Genomic DNA, 5,750 nt, shown 5'->3' with positions numbered 1-5,750 from the left:
CTCATAGCCAGGCAACAACTTGATCCTTCCATTCACTCCATTGTGATCAGGGGACCAGTGATGTCATTCTCCCACTTCTTCCTAAAATATTTATTTGGCATGGATTCTCCACCAGGCTCTGGGAACCGTAAGGGAGATCAGACACAGTCTAATGGAAGAGGCAGGCATGTGGCTAGTGTGTGGTCAGCATGGCCTGTAGGATGACTGATACTTGCAAAGGCTGGCTGGAGGAGCCCAGAACTCATCTTCAACATCCTTTAACATAAACTCATGTCCTTTCTTCTTGGGCATCCTGAAGGGGGAGATCAAAACCTTTGATCCTTTCTCTGCTTCTTGTCAATAATTGGCTCCAATTTGCTGTCCCCCTCACTTCAGAAATCTCTGTTAGTGCCACCCAAGTGAGGCTTGAAATGGCAAGAATGAAACTGACTTCATTACAAGTGGATTACACGAAAGCGTGCACTCTTCCCTAGGCACACATTTCTGCCTCCCCTTCCAAGAGAGTCTGCATGGGTGTAGATGGAACCACATAGACCAATATTGCCATGAGAGTCTGCATGGGTGTAGATGGAACCACATCGACCAATATTGAGAGGCCCGGGCTCTGAGCCCAACATGACGCATGGTCATGAATCAGTCACATCCTTTTTCTGGCCTCAGTCTTCTCGTCTGCGGTAGCCTAAATATGGGCATCAGTTAATTACAGACCTTCCCAGCAGGAGATGGTGTCTTTCCCCACTTGCCTCGATCCCAGAGTCAGCCATCCTCCAATCCACACCACATCATCTCCCCTGGATTAGCCATAAGGAGCCTGCCAGTGGTTCTCCCGCAGTCACTCTGCCCCCAATATATGTGCATTTCACGCAGGAGATCAAATGACACGAAAACATAAGTCCTTCATCTGCCACATACCCCTAATCACCTTCCTTCCCACGAACTGCAAGATTGGGCACCGTCTGGCTCCCCGCCACCTCTCTGTTTGTCTTACCCTTGTTCACACTGTGCCAGCCTCAAGTCTGGGACTGTGACCCGAGGACCACACAGCTCGTCATCTCTAGAGAGACTGGAGCCAAAAATCAAGACAGAACCTGAGCCAGAAAGCTTATGAAGTTTCACTTCAAGATAAACACTGAAGTGGTACCCAGGAGCTAGGGGAGACAGGAAACTACTCCTGGAACCTGGCGGAGAAAAGTTTTTCTAAGAGGAGGAGATGGGGGTGGCATGAAGGAGCAGAGAACTGCAGAAACGCTGTTTCTGGTGGAAGCTAAATGGTCAGAAACCTCAGCTGTTGCCCCGTAGCTAGATGGTGAACAGGTGAGTGAGTCCCCAATCAGGTTGGTGTGACCACATTTGCTTGCACATCTTATCTGGTTTTCCCTGAACTTACAGGTCTGGTCCTCTGTGAGAGTCTAAACTCCTGTGACACGTTCTCCTTCGTAGCTCCCTGTCTTCCTGAACAGAACTCTGCACAAAAATGGCAGGGACAACGTTTGCTGAGCGTTGTGAGCCACAATCCTTCTCGCCAGCCATGCCTGGTAGCAGCACCCCAATTTTCTTCTAGGGCGTGCTCCCTTCCCCACCTTCACCCCTGTGCTCCACATAAGGGCCGATTCCCTCCCTGGCTCCAGAGCTGGACACATGGCTCAGAGCTAGCCAGGTAAAACATCCCTTTCTCCTGACCACACTTACTGGTTCAGGAATGGGCAAGTGACCATTCCAGAACCGAGGAGACAAAGGAGACAGAGGTGGGGATAAAGACAAGTGCTCTTCTGCTAAGGCTGCAAGACATAAGGATGCTGCAGGTTTTAAGGTGCTGAAGGCCTAGAATTAGCCAACACAGTGGAAAACGGAGACAGAAGATGGGAGAGGTCAAGTCCTGCTGACATGGTTTAAGCCCCTGGATCCAGCTGAGTCAGAAGCCGTTTGTGTCACTGGATTCTTGAATTATATGAGCATATAATTTCCATTTCTTGCCTAAGACAATTAGAATTACTTGTCACTTGCATCCAAAACAGTCCTGACGAATGAATGAATGAATGAATGAATGAATCTACCAGAAAACTTTGGCACAGAGGAAAGATTCTGCGCTGGGAGCCAAGACAGTGTCTCGCCATTTACTGTGTGATGCTGGGAAAGTTGCCTGATGACTCTGGACTTCAGCTTAGAACTCTGAAACCATTAATTTATCCAACAAATATTCACTGGCATTAATTGTGCCAGACACCATGCTAGGTGTTGACTCTTCTGTGGTAAGTTTCCTGTTCTCATGAAAATGGAAATGAAGTTCACTCCTAGAAAAGAAAATTTACATTTTGCATACCTGACTTTGTAAAAATCTGTTTGTGGCACAAGCCTCTAGCACTTGGTAACTGGTAAGGGTTATTATTCTTTCCACTCCTCATCAGCTACTATCGTGGGGTGAGCTGGAGGAGGGGCAAGAAACAGGGCCTAGTACAATGGGGAGGAGGGCACCCAGACTTCACTTCCCTCCCAGAACTCACAGCCAATTGGATATAATGTTTATGATCCTAATTACACATGGCACCGAGCTAGAGAGTGTATAAGAGCCTTGCTTGGGCCTGGGTCCGATCCTTTGGGACTTTTAGCTCTAAGAATAGTCAACATGCATTTTTTCTGGCCTCTGGCAAAGAGACTTTTTTGAGTCAAATATGCTCATCAGTGTTCCCAAGAATCAGGCTTGGAAACAGAGGTACTTAAGCTCCATTGCTTTCATTTCTTGTTACAAAGAATTAATGACAGGGTGCCTAGGTGACTCAGTTGGTTAAGCATCCAACTCTTGATTTTGGCTCAGGTCACGAACGTGAGATCAAGCCCCAAGATGGGCTCTGTGCTGACAGCATGGAGCCTGCTTGGGACTCTCTCTCTCTCTCTCTCTCTCTCTGCCCCTCCCCCACTTGCTCACACACAAGTACGTTCCCTCTCTCTCAAAATAAATAAACTTAAAAAAAAAAACCCAAAGAATTAATAATGCCAACCACAGTTGGATTATTTTTGAAGGGAATTCACAACTTGGGTTGAAGTGGCAGAATGTCAGGCTTAAATAAGCCCAGTATATGAGTGTAAGCTTAGCAGGCCAAAAATAACCCGAGACCTAGTCCACCTTCTGTGATTTAATTTGCTCATTCGCTTAACAAATATTTACCAAGTGCCCACTCTGCACCAAACACCATCATACAGCAGCAGCTGGCTCCTAAGAGTGCAGCCCCCAGAGGGAATAGATCCAGAAGCAAATATTCAAACATAAACCCATTCCTTGTATTCCCATGCACACACCTGACTGAGCCCAGCCAAGTGTTAATAAATCAGCCTCTACTAATAAATCAGTGCATGTGCCCTATCCTAAATTTGGCACAGGTTCTTGCCTGTTCGTTATTATTGCTGCATTTAAAAACCCTCAAAATTTAGTGGTTTGGTACTTGATGCCACGGAATAGTACACTTAAAAAAGGTTAAAATGGTATTTTACCATAATAAAAAACCTAGGGAAGGATAAAAAAAAAAAAACTTAACACTTTGAAACAACTATTTAAGCTCACGGATTCTGGGGGTCAGAACTTTGGGTGGGGCCCAGTGGGGCCAGCTGATTTCTGCTCCATGGTGTCTGGGTCTCAGCTAGGAAAACTTGAAGGCTGTGGGTGAATCAGTGGCTGGGTGCTGGCATCATCTGAAGGCTCTGACATTTACATGTCTGGGTTGACTCAAAAACTAGGGACTGTCTATTGGAGCACCCAAATATGGCCTCTTCATCTGTGGCTTTCTCACAGCATAGTGGCCTCAGGGTAGTGAAACTTTTTATAGGATAGCTCAGAGCACCTAACATGAGTATTCCAGAAAAGGGAGGAAGGAAAGGCAAAACCTGTATCCCATTTATGGCCTAACCTTGGACATGTCACTACCGTCATACTCTATTGCTCAAAGCAACCATAAAACTACCCAGATTCAAGGTTAGGAGGTGGGTAAGAATTAGACTCCGTGTTTTGTTGGGGGACTATCCAAATTACATTGTAGGAAAACACGTGTGAAGGAAGATATTGTTGCATCCATTTCTGGAAAAATACAATCTGCCAAATCACCTTTTTAAATGTGTCAAAAGCAAAGAAATCACAGAAGAATCAGTTTAGAGAAATAGCAGTGGAAGAGGCCTTAATGAATACATAGTCTGAGAAATGAAGTCCTGAGAGGATCTCTCCTCAGGCTGGTAGAGCACCCGGGGCATTAGGCTGAGTGGAGAGAGATGGTCCTGTCTAGTTGCAATTCTATCATCAATTCCCAACTGTGTGTAATCTCAGGCTAGTAAGGCTTTTCACCCCCGAGAACTCTAACTTCCTCATCTTTAAAATGGAGGTAATTCTTGATCATGTTTCATCAGTGTTGTTGTGAGAACCAAGTAAAATATTTTATGTGAAGACAAGTAGGTTGCAAAAATGCCCACAAATTGACCCCCAGGTGGACAGCCCACTTTAGCAATGCAACAGGTGAAGGCCATGTATTTCCCGTTTATCTTTGCCACCTCTCTCTCCAATTGCAGCCCCTCTCCTGGTTTTGCTTGCCCATCTCAGAGATAGGAGCGGCAGATGGAAGCTCACAGAGGGCAAATGACCTAAACAGAGTCACACAGCCCACAAAGGTCAAAACCCAGATTGTTCTGGGATGCGAAGACTTGCCATCCTACAGTGCCCCAGCCCCTGACATTTTCTACAACAGGTGACTCTGACTTTAGCTGAGAAGCATGACACGGATTACAGCAAGTTTCTAGAGTCACACAGTTACAGGAGGGTGGGACAAAATGCTGGTCCTCGTCTCATGGAGCCGAAGAATGAATCTCCCGGACAACAGAGTGAGCAAAGCGATGAGTTTATTGAGGGAAAGTATGAAGCTCTAGAGTGAGAGCCCAAGTAGGGTCCCAAGTAGGTAGCCACAGAGGATTTCTGTTCCTGACTCTATGGGGACCTTATCAGAAAGTTTGTGAGACTCCATGCATGGCGGGTCTGGAATACTTTTACCCTTTTTTCCCCCCAAACCCCGCTTCTTCTTCAGCCTCCCGCTTGCAGCTGCAGCCTGCCTCCCTGAAGATCCCTGATATCGCCCAGCCTAATGTTAACCCTTTCCCCACTCAACACTGCCTGGGTTTATACTCTAACTACATCAGCTATGTGACCTTAGGAAAGATCAATTCTCCCCCATGTGTAAAGTGGGAATAAGACTTCCCACATGGGGCTAAGTAAGCAAATTAACAGAACGCTTTTAAAAAGTGCCTTGCACATAACAAGCGTTTTATGTTTGCCGTTGCTACAACCACTACTGTGTACTTAAGTATATAATAAGTGCTAAATGTTTTAAGCTGAGGAAGTAACACCCAAGAATGTGGTGAGATGTAATGGCGGAAGTACCTCCTTGAAATGACAAATCCGTTTTGGAGAAAGATTTAAAAGAAGAAAACCACAAACTTCTACCATTTGTCAGCTTTAAGACTATGGAACTTCAGGCAAAATAAAGACCTATGAAAATCCGCCTCTGACCCCTACAGTTCCAGTTTTATTTATTGCCTCCATGAAGCCTACAGAGACCGTCCCACGCGGAACAGTCCTAAAAAGCCCATTTAAGTCACACAGCGCGACCCACCCACGTGGAGTCCCCTCCCGGCTGCTTCCGCTTCCACCCCTTTCCCCGCCCCTTTCCTATTCGGCGCCCTGGAATGACGTCAGAAGTGGACGCGGACTCGCGGAAACC

Source organism: Neofelis nebulosa, chromosome 8 (genome assembly GCF_028018385.1).
Source record: "Neofelis nebulosa isolate mNeoNeb1 chromosome 8, mNeoNeb1.pri, whole genome shotgun sequence".
NCBI lineage: Eukaryota > Metazoa > Chordata > Mammalia > Carnivora > Felidae > Neofelis > Neofelis nebulosa.
Note: the sequence above shows the minus strand (reverse complement) of the source record.